Below are 12279 nucleotides of genomic sequence, written 5' to 3'. Positions count from 1 at the left end.
AATGTTGCTGATACTTAAATAAAGAGTTGGCACTTTGCATAGCAAGTTTTTGCATATGTGACTGTATACTTTTAGTTTTCCCAGAGGACTTCACATACATGCTGGTGACACCTTAGCACCAGGGGGAAACGTGTAAAGCTATTAGTTACCAGGGTTCAACAATAAAGGTTGCTCGATGGCCTGGGGCAAGTAAAACGCCATGTATTAACTCATCTATGACTCTGTCCATGACATGTTTATACATTGTAAACAAAGATAAGAAAGAAAGAAATATATCAATTTACTTGAGTCTTTGGCATTATTCGATAACCACTAATAAAAAACAATTTGTATAGGGGCCAGTAAAAATGGATTTTCAGGAAAGTACTTTTTTTTTCTCTAAAAAACACCATTAATATTGAACCCTGGTTACCAAAAGGAAAATGACTTGTTCTAACAGCAGAGCAGCAGTGGCTTTATGAGCAAACCCTCTGCAGTCTAATACCTTCATCCTTCCAGTCATAGTGGTACAGAGATCGTATGTTTCCAGGAAAACCCCACAAATATTTCTCACCTCTAGTGAAACTCCCATGATCTAGTATCCAGTAAACCTCATTTTGGTGTGTAGAAGTTTCACATTTCTGTTTTAAAATTAGTAGTTTGAGAAAAAAAAAACATGTTAATGCTTGTTTTGTAGAAATGAAAGTCCAAACACAAGTTTCCTACAGAGTTTATTGAGGTTATGTAATATCAAATGAGCATGGAGACTGATGAAGCCCAAAATAGACTGCCTTGCTCAAAGGCGGCAGTTAAGAATAAATGTGTTACTTGCCAGCCTTAATTCATCAGCTCTGATTTGGCTTTCATCCTCCCCCTGTTAGTAGCACATATCAAAGCAATCGTTTTCTGGCTACTTTTCAGTGCCAGTCTCAGGCTGAGCTCAAGGCTAAAGTGCTACTCAGATGAGTCAGAAACATCACAATTTATGATGAATTATATGATATCTAATCGGTGCTTCCTGTTGCGTGGACGGGCCAAGTGGGAGCAGTCAGTGTGTCCAGGGTGACACAGTTTGGATTGGTAATGACATCTGCCAGGAGGGCTTGTCTGCTTTACAGTCAGAGGTCATGTGAGAAAGATGAGACAGAATCAGGATGGCAAGAGAGGGAAGAAAGACAAGCAAAGCCAAATTGACATCACATGAACACATTTATTTACAAGTGCACAGTAAGCTGGAATGATAGGATCTATATTAATCATATCATATTCCTTGTCAGGTTGCTGGCTAATAAGCAAAGTTTGGCTGGTGACATGTTAAACATGGTGTAATCACACATGTAGAACATGAGTTTGCTCCCTCTGGTCCCGCTCTCCATGATCTGCCAGTGTTTTATCATCACTGGAACAACACTGCCACTTAGTGGCTGGATCATCTCTCCCTCTGGTCAGTACATTGCAATGCTGGCTTGAACACAGTCATACAGCTCTTAGCCTCCTGTGATATTTGCACCATAACTGAACTCATGAGGATCACTTAAGGTTTAGCCTCATGGGGAAAACACTTTGCAAGCTTCAATGTGGTGCATGGTGAAGCAATTTGCAGTGAAAGTCATGTTTGAACTGTTGTTATGACTTATTGCCATGCTATCTATTTTTTACCCAAGTGGTATTTACACAATCTTTTACCAGTGATGTCTAAGCCTTCTTTCCAACTGTTCATACTTAACTGTTGCTAGGTTTCAGCCTCTGGAACTATGCAGACATTTTAATATTCTTAGGTATCTCTGTCTCTGATTCAACCTCTTTTTGAACAATACTTTATGTCAATTTACACTGATATTTTACTGTCTTTGTATGTGCAATAAACATGCACTGTTTGTAGTTGACACTGCCACACACTAGTGCCAGCCAAGGCTTAATCTGCCAGGGGGCCCTAACTGACCGCTCTTTGTGCATCATGTTCCTATGCTGGAGTACTACATTCGCTGTATGGTAATTTGATCAAATATAGATTTTGACAGTTACCTTCTTAAAGACCAGGGCCACGAGATCAGGTATAAGGAAGGACTTAAAACATATCAGATGATATTGTGACTTTGGGGTGATTTTTCAAAATAAAAATTCAATTAATCAAATAACCACAAACCACACACTGACTGTCTCAAAAGATTGTGGGACAATGAACTGATTATGATAGTTTAAGCTCCACTCTTAAGCATTTTAAAGGAATTGTTTTACACAACAAAACCAGTTTTCCTTACTGGCTAAGAGTATAAAGCTGGAGCCAGAAGGCTAGCTTATTTTTTACATTCCTTTTAGCTTTTATCCAAAGCGACTTCCAATAAGTGCATTCAACAATGAAGGTACAAACTCCGAACAGCAAGAATCGAGTACAAGTACATATGCTTCAAATAAACTACAAAGAGCCGCATGTAATAACAAAGTTATTATTTTTTAGCCATCATCTTCTTGGCTAAGGTGCAGTCAAAAGAGGTGTGTCCTGATGTCAATGGGGAGCTTGTTCCACCATTTCCACCCTATTTCCACCATATTTTACCATAAAGGCGGAAAGCAGGGGTAAACAGCTAGCCCGTCTATGTCTAAAGTTCAAAATTTGGCCTATCGTTAAGTTGTTGCAACCCAAGAAAGTTCTAAGTTCGTTCTATCTTTCTTGCCACTAGCCAACCAACAGCATTAAATACATAATTGCAAGTGCGGCAGTTCTCGTCTTCTGTTTTTTTGCTAGGTTAAGCTAACAGCGTCCATGCTCTAGCTTCACACTTCCACCAACAGTAGTTTGGATCAACTGAAGTACATTTCCAGGATAATTGCCTGACATTCGGCCCGCTCTCTGTGTTGAAAAACCCTTTGATTCGGGAAACAACAACACACTTTGAGCTAGCAAGCCACACGCTAAAAATGGCAAGTTTAGAAGACAATTTGGATGGTGCAACAAGGCAGGTCTGCTTGGTTCTTTCGAGGAATGATTGTACAGATTTACTAAGAGTATGTTTGCTGCATTTACTCTCTAACCGTAACGTTTTGGGACTGATTGGTGGGATTACTGTGGACGAAGTACACACGGAGATACACTGGTAAGAGAAAATTACGTTTAACCATGTATCAGCTAATTTAAATAGCTCACGTTACTGTATTGTGTCAACAGTTAACTTCATTTAATATTGTATGTGGCGTTAATTTTCTTTTGCAGGTGCAAATGTTCCACCAGAACAAGTTCCTTCCTGAGGCTATTTAGCAGAGCCACCGTCGCTGGGTCCAAGACGATTGTGATTGGTTTAAAGAAATGCTAACAACACAAAGGTTTTTTTCTCCTATTCCCTAATGTATGTGTGGTGTAGCCAGACCTTACTCCACAGCGCTGTGGAGATGGGCCTGGCAATGCAACACTACCTAACAGAGATGAGAGCAGTATCGATCTTCTCATCAAACTCGACAAACTCTTCCAAAAATGTCAAACTATTCCGTTAAACAAATAAACTTTGAAAATAGTTTTATTTTCCTAGTTGCTTCTTTTAAAACATGTGTACTACTAGTTACACTCAGCTGTAGTTTGACATGCTATCTCTTAACCCCAAATGCAAGCTTATGAACCACAAGCCATTCATGTGAAACTTTTCTCAGATCTGGACATAGAGGGTCAGGGCTTTTTAACCTTTTACCTTTGAGAAATGACAGCCACATGTCACACTGATTTATGTGTGTACTATCACTTTCAGGCTCAGCAGGCACCAAGCTGACTTCCCTAAAACTCTCCATCATTGACCTTAAACGTCCCAGTGAACCGAACCTGACAGGTCAGGCTTGGGCCAGGGCCAAGTGAAACAGTTGTCTGCAGTCATCTGGAAGTGGAGCCTCTGGGCAGGAAACACTGTGGTCAGCTCACGGTCAGTATGTGCAGCTCTCCCACGCCACATCATTGTCAACTCAAGACAACAAACACTGGTCCCGAGATGCACGTTACTGTCTGAAAGAATTAAGTGTAGTTCAATTGGAATGCAAAAGTTAACTTCAGATATAAACATTGAGAATGGTTGTAACTGGTCCAAAGATGTATTCATCCTTTATTCTACTGAATATTTAAACAAGAAAATGTTTTCCCATCGTACAAATATATGTGATATATTGTCTTCCTGTCATCTAACTCCAGTAGTGGAAGAAGTATTCAGATCCTTTACGTAAGTAAAAGTACTAATACCACACTGTATAAATAAAACAAAGATTGGTTTGTGTTAAGTAAAAGTCCTGCATTGAAAATGTTACTTAAGTAAAAGTAAGTATCATCAGGAAAATGTGCTTGAAGTATTAAAAGTAAAAGTACTCAATGCAGAAAAATCCTCCCATTTTAGAAACTGGAAACGATCCAAACAGTTCTGTTAATCAACTAAGTGATTAATGGTCTGATCATCTCAGCTGGACTTGTAGGCCATTATATTGTTGGGTAGTTTAGTTTATTATAAAACATCACATTTTATAAACTACATGTGTTTTGTGTGTACAAATCTGAATTTGTAACTGTCAAATTAATGTAGTGGAGTAAAAAGTACAATATTTATTTATGAAATGTAGAATTAGAAAGTGGCATGAAAAGAAAACACTCAAGTAAGTACTTCAAATTTATACTTAAGAACTGTACTTGAGTAAATGTACTTAGTTACATTCCACCACTGATGGAGCGTTGCAATAATATCCAAACCATGGAATTCATACGGATGCTCTGACAACAATGCATTTTTCTATTATAAGTTAATCAATGGTACAAAAATAAAAATGAAGCAAGGCCTTATCAAGCCGTTTGCCATGCGCTGCAAAATGATGAGGATCTTTTGCTGGGCTGAAACCTTAAAGGTTAGGAGTTTTCCAGCTCATCAGGCTTCAGCTGAGTTAATGAACCCTCATAGCCCAGCCCCCGCGCTCTGGTCTGAGCATTACTCACGGGCTAAGCAGGGGAAAAGGAAGCTGCCAGTGTTGCTATGCCTCAGCAAGCCACTGCACACACACAGATCATGACTGTGGAACGTACGGGGTCACAGAGGTCTACACAACATCTGCTCATCCCATGTGATATCTCAGGAGGGTTCAATCAGGCTTCGCCGCGACATAGATAAACAAACACAAACGTGCTGGGACATAATTGAATTACTTCCATCCACCAAGAACATTGAAGATGAAGGATGGATGCCCCTGGACATGTTTGTGTGTATGTTTGAGCTGTAAAGTCAACTGATGTCATCTGCAGAGGATTCTCTGGCCCTGATTCAATCAACTCACGTTGGTTTCCACAAGTGTACAACATGCCCCACATAAAGAAATATCACTTTAGTTAATTTATTATTTCTCATTCCTTTTCTTTAAAAAAAAGTAATTCTCATTTAATTTTTTAAGTTTTTTAAAGTTATATACAAAAGAATACCCCAGCAAACAGGGGAAAAAAACATTTTAGTGCACAGAAAATGTCTGCCTCTTCCAACAATTCATTTAAAATGTCAAAAAATAATGTAAATTTCATATAAAAAAGGAAACAAATCACTTACTTACCCATCAAAATAATCAGTCCTCCAAACCATACAACGATATGGGTCGTTTATTCCTACTCTCTAATAAGGAGATAACAGGAGCGTTTTCCGTCCTCATATCTAAATGACAGTTTGAAACACGTCGTTACCGTTGTGAAACAGCAGCAGTTTGGTTAGGTTTAGGCAAAAAAAAACGACTTGGTTATGTTTAGAAAAAGATGGTGGTTTGGGATAAAATCATCTGTTACTTAAGTGCTGGTTACGCATGTCACGCAGAACATGACGTAGTTCCGTAAGGACAAAACAACCTGCCTCCTTACTTTGCTCACATAATAATTATGGGAGACCACTAGAGGGCACTGCCACCATAAACATTCATATGAGTCATAAATGCTGCCTGAACAAATGACCTATGGGAGCATTTTCGGGGAAATATGCTTGTACCTGTTATGCTTAGCTTAGCATAAAGTCCTGACAGCACCTCTTAAGCTAACTAATGAATGTTACATCTTGTTTGTTTAATCCAAAACCCATAACCATGAGGTTGCCTCGACACTTCCAACAAATAGTCCCCTTATAACCCCCTCTTTTTTCCCCAAATGTTGAACTATTCCATTGAATTCCTGCACATGGGACACTATCAGTTACTCAAATTATTTTATCCCATTTAATTAGGATAAGACAACAGGCTAAAGTGTTAATAGACCAAGCAGAATTATCGGGCTTTACACTGAAAATACCTGTTGAAGGATTTTGTTTAATAATTACTGTATTTTGGGCGGCTGTGGCTCAGGGGGTAGAGCAGTCGCCTACCAATTGGAAGGTTGGTGGTTTGAGCCCTGGCCCTGCTGTCCCATGTGTCCTTGAGCTAGACACTGCCCCCCCCGTTTACAGTAAATCCCAGTCTTTAAACGCAAAACAAGACATGACTAAAGCATGTAGATCAAAGTAGCTAGAGATATGCAGGAATCGAAAATGGTCCAATAGGTGGATAGACGAACTGCCATTTGGGTGATGCTTGGTATTGGCTCAACTGTTTTCAACATGGCGGCCTGGTCACAAACATTCTCATTTTACAGCAAAAAAAGTACACTAAAATATGTTTCTGAAAACATTTGAGTCGAGAAATAAGCAATGCAGTAACATAATCTTGATTCATATTTGATCAGCACTCCCTAGTTGGACAGTTTGATGATTTTTCTGGAGCCTGGAGTGTTGTGATGGATGGACCTCATTTGCAAATAATGCAAATTCAGATATGGCGAATGGTCAGTCAACACATTGAGCCGTATGCTTCATGCAAAACGCGGTCAGATTTCCTGCTTTCCATAGAAAATAAAAAGGCTCTGTTGACTTTACATCCGTCAACTGAACCAGTGTACTCCACCTTAAAGGTCCCATGACATGGTGCTCTTTGGATGCTTTCATATAGGCCTTAGTGATCCCCTAATACTGTATCTGAAGTCTCTTTTATATAGGTCTTAATGGTCCCCTAATACTGTATCTGAAGTCTCTTTTATATAGGTCTTAGTGGTCCCCTAATACTGTATCTGAAGTCTCTTTTATATAGGCCTTAGTGGTCCCCTAATACTGTATCTGAAGTCTCTTTTATATAGGCCTTAGTGGTCCCCTAATACTGTATCTGAAGTCTCTTTTATATAGACCTTAGTGGTCCCCTAATACTGTATCTGAAGTCTCTTTTATATAGACCTTAGTGGTCCCCTAATACTGTATCTGAAGTCTCTTTTATATAGACCTTAGTGGTCCCCTAATACTGTATCTGAAGTCTCTTTCCCTAAATTCAGCCTTGGTGCAGAATTACAGCCACCAGAGCCAGTCCCACAATGAGCTTTCCTTAGGATGTGCCATTTCTGTGTCTGTAGCTATTGAAGAGGAGAGAGGGGGGGGCAAGGTGGATGGTGGGGGTGTGGCCTTGACCAACTGCCACTTTGCTCGTTTGAAAGCCATGATGTCTCTCTCTCATGGGTGGGTCAAATTATCTGGGCGGGCAAAACATAGAAAGGGGAGGTAACCTTTCCCCTTATGACGTCATAAAGGGAAGATTCCAGATCGGCCCATCTGAGCTTTCATTTTCTCAAAGGCAGAGCAGGATACCCAGGGCTCGGTTTACACCTATCACCATTTCTAGCCACTGGGGGACCACAGACAGGCTGGGGGAACTCATATTAATGTTAAAAAAACCTCATAAAGTGACATTTTCATGCCATGGAACCTTGAAGAGAGCGTTGAGAGTGAAACCCAAACAATGAGCAGAAAGATGCCAAAAATGCTCCATAAAGCTGAGGGGAACTGCAGGGTCGGAGACGGGTCTGTCTGTGGACTGCAAAAGAGGAGCGTAAAAGGCCGCAACCTCCTGCAGGGTCGGGCGATCATTCTCTGTGGAATCATCACTATGAGCATCTCCTTTTACCTTACACATACAGTCATTTAATCTATTGTTATTATAAAACATTATTATAGCAGTGGTCAATAGGGCATTTAGGGGCTTATGTGAAAAGGTGTTGTACTGATTTTTGATGAACTCCTCATACATTTCATATGTTTTAATATATACAGTACAGTGCACACCACCTTACATACTACCACAACAAACACACACAAAACTAGGATACACTTCAAAATATGAGAGATAATATTAAGCTACTGGTGAACATTAACTGCATTTAGCTACAAAGGGGAACACATGCTGCACTACTAACGTGCCATCATAGCGCCCCTTGACATATACATGCAGCGCTGTTTCATCCAAAACGTATGAAATGTATTATTTAACCTATTATTAATTCATAGTAAATTCCAGTGGTGATAAACATATATGCCTTTGGAGCAAAAAGCTGCATGGAGAGACTGAAGCATAAACTAAAGGAGATACCAACTGAAACGCTTACAGCCTGGCAACAGTGAGCATTTCCAGTTATGCAGTGTTGATTTACTTGGCCTACATACAACAATATAGATTATTCTTATCCACGCTTCTCCGAATGATATGATGCATCAAGGGGCAAAAGGTTTCTAGGTTCACTGGTTTACTTAAGAGTGTGTGGCAGGCAGCAGAAATCCAATGTAACGGAGCTGTCATGCTGAGATATTTCCATAAAACTACCACCAGGTCTGTGATTCAATTATGCAATGGTCTTTATTTTGCAGTTATCACGAACAAAGACAGAAAGAGCAGCAGAGCAGAGGAAAAGTTTAGAAAATGTGCTCTGAAGCAAAGAAGCTCTGGATTGATTAGAAGTAATTACTTCACTACAGACCCAAAAAAATCCTAAAAGAGATGTGGACTAAAAACTGCTGGCCATTCACACAATAGTAAAATGAAAATCTCCGTGGGAGTAGCTAAGCAACCGTGGAGAAAGAACTCCTTTAGAAATGTGTTTACATGTCTTTGATGGCTGCAGATTACAACTGGATTGGTATTAAACTTCCAACAAGGCGTTTGGAAGCGCACGCTGACAGAGTTGTGATTTGGAATGAGTGGCTTCACAGTATGCTATGTCAGAAAACATTAGCTTTAGACTGATGTTTAAATGGGGATGCTATTCAAGGATTTGTGGGAGGAAAAAGTCTTGTTCGCTTTCAATGATCTGATTTATCCCACAATTGCTTGATTGTGTTATTGTCCAGTTGAATCATGAATGGCATGTATTTTAAGAAAAGATGTCAAGACAGCAACGTTGACAGAGATTGAGACAGAAAATCAAAACATGTTCAAATCTCCATGAACAGTATAAATAGTGTGTTGCACAAATCTGTAAATTTAATCTAGGCAGCAGCCTAAATCAGGAATCTTCAACAGGAGGTCCAGGACCTCTAGGGGGTCCTCAGAATTACTGCAGGGGGGGCCACCAAATTATACATTTTTTGAAAGTTTCTTAATTTTTTTTAAAAATGTCTTAACATGAATCCAACATATTATTAGCAAATATAAGTCAAACACATTGATAGGCTTAGCAGATAGTTACTAAGGTAGCCACCCACAGATACAGTTAATCCTAAACATTCAGTGTACCACATGTACTATATGTTTAACATTACAACATGATTTATAAAATCATGCCAACAATTATTATTTTAATAGCTTAGCTATGAACTAAAAAGGTATGTAAAGGCATAGGCGGCCCTACACTGTATTGTAGACCCAGTTTATTGTGCAACTTAATTTTATACAATGTATGTTTTTCAGTTAAAGCTCCATTATGTAAGTTTTTGAGTTGATTCCCTTTGCTCTTTCACAAGTATGTACTCATTCATGTGTAATTACTTCCACCAACTAATCAAAGTATTATTGTACGCGTAGAATCTGACATTCAGAATCATTCAGAATACATACAAGCGAGTCGCTCGAATGATGGCCGCCATGTTGCGCCTCCATCTTTAAAATAAATTAGCCAAAGAGAGACATACCTCCATCTCTAAAATACATTAGCCAAAGAGGGACATACCTACATCTTTAAAATACATTAGCCAAAGAGAGACATACCTCCATCTTTAAAATACATTAGCCAAAGAGGGACATACCTCCATCTTTAAAATACATTAGCCAAAGAGGGACATACCTACATCTTTAAAATACATTAGCCAAAGAGAGACATACCTCCATCTTTAAAATACATTAGCCAAAGAGGGACATACCTCCATCTTTAAAATACATTAGCCAAAGAGAGACATACCTCCATCTTTAAAATACGTTAGCCAAAGAGGGACATACCTACATCTTTAAAATACATTAGCCAAAGAGGGACATACCTCCATCTTTAAAATACATTAGCCAAAGAGAGACATACCTCCATCTTTAAAATACATTAGCCAAAGAGAGACATACCTCCATCTTTAAAATACATTAGCCAAAGAGGGACATACCTCCATCTTTAAAATACATTAGCCAAAGAGGGACATACCTCCATCTTTAAAATACATTAGCCAAAGAGAGACATACCTCCATCTTTAAAATACATTAGCCAAAGAGGGACATACCTCCATCTTTAAAATACATTAGCCAAAGAGGGACATACCTCCATCTTTAAAATACGTTAGCCAAAGAGGGACATACCTCCATCTTTAAAATACATTAGCCAAAGAGAGACATACCTCCATCTTTAAAATACATTAGCCAAAGAGAGACATACCTCCATCTTTAAAATACATTAGCCAAAGAGAGACATACCTCCATCTTTAAAATACATTAGCCAAAGAGAGACATACCTCCATCTTTAAAATACATTAGCCAAAGAGAGACATACCTCCATCTTTAAAATGCATTAGCCAAAGAGGGACATACCTCCATCTCTAAAATGCATTAGCCAAAGAGAGACATACCTCCATCTCTAAAATGCATTAGCCAAAGAGGGACATACCTCCATCTCTAAAATGCATTAGCCAAAGAGAGACATACCACTGCCTTTCGCCCTCTTACACTCAGTGGCATCGTGACGAATGCCAGGGAGGGGGACGACATGTACACGGAGTCGCCAAGGAAGTTAAAAAGATAATTAAAACGACACAGGCAAAGCAACAAGACCAAATATTTGAGTGGCTAGAACAGCTGCATGTAAACGATGGAGATACGAAGAGCTCATTTCGGGTTCGGCCACCGTAGCAGTTAAAACGTAATCAGAATGGGAGGGGCTAGAAAGTAATATTCAGTTGGTTGTCATATTCAATTTCACTGCTAGATGGGAGAAATTCTTACACAATGTAGCTATAAGCTTTCTTATGGAACACACTCAACTTCGAGGCAGTTCAATAGCATTCACACACTACTATTGGCCAGGCGTCCATGCTTATGCTAGGTAACGTAACCCTATTTGTTCAGGTCCTATCCTCTGACCAATCGGCTATCCTAACCTTAACCACTCGAGGTCAATGCCTAACGCCAACCATTCGAGCTGCTTCGTAGGGCGGGTCTTGCCTGGACGTTACGTGGGATCCATAATAACGCCTCCTTTGCTTAAAAAAAACGTTAAAGACCCCTGGTCTAAGTTATTGTTCCTTAGTCTTGATCCTATGCTAACAGAAATTTGGTAATGAAATAGATTATTAGATTAATGAATTAAATATATTTTAGATTAGTTTAAACTTTACTGTAAAGTGAAGCCGAAATATCTTATGTGCGTAGTTCTCCTAGCATCTGCGTTTGGGCCTACCTAGTAGAGATGATAACAATAACCAGTTTGCCCTGATCATGCACATTTCCCTGAGCCAGTTTGGTGATAAGTGGTCTGACGGGACACACCACAGATAGAGCCTATCAAAATGACAGTATATGGACTGTTTCCAATGTCATTTAGTGCTGACTAATAGAAGAAAATAAGAGCATCAACATGAAACACTTTTGCTGTTACTTCAGAATCAGAATCAGAAAAGATTTATTGCCAGGTAAGTAGCACTTACTAGGAATTTGCTTTGGTTTGGTGCATACATATAAACATATTTAAACATTAATATGAAATAAACAAACAATAAATACAGAAACAAATAACACATACATATAACTAAATAACATTAAGAAAGAATGTCCTAGAGGAGTTGTTTTCCTAAGTGGGGCCTTCGGTGTGGAGTTTAATCAAATTGCTTCAAACAGACTGACACACAAAAACATACACAAAGCACAAAGAAACTTGGCCAGTGGCATAACAGGTAAATCTGGTCATGCACGTTGGAGATAGTGGAGTCATTAAGAGACATACAGTAAAGTTAAAGCCCTTACCCAGTCTCATAACATTCATAATACATAAAAACTAAG

General features: G+C 39.1%; 1 long non-coding RNA gene across 1 annotated transcript; it reads right to left on the bottom strand.

The window, feature by feature from the left end:
* Positions 1 to 693: 693 nt before the first annotated feature.
* Positions 694 to 6399, bottom strand: LOC144523904 (uncharacterized). The gene is made up of 2 exons (XR_013502550.1): positions 5536 to 6399; positions 694 to 3964 (listed from the first exon to the last, which is right to left on the bottom strand). It is a non-coding gene; the product is annotated as an uncharacterized LOC144523904 (long non-coding RNA).
* Positions 6400 to 12279: the final 5880 nt, after the last annotated feature.

Source organism: Sander vitreus, chromosome 9, assembly GCF_031162955.1.
Source record: "Sander vitreus isolate 19-12246 chromosome 9, sanVit1, whole genome shotgun sequence".
In the NCBI taxonomy this organism is placed as follows: Eukaryota; Metazoa; Chordata; class Actinopteri; order Perciformes; family Percidae; genus Sander; species Sander vitreus.
This window is presented reverse-complemented; position numbering and strand designations above follow the sequence as displayed.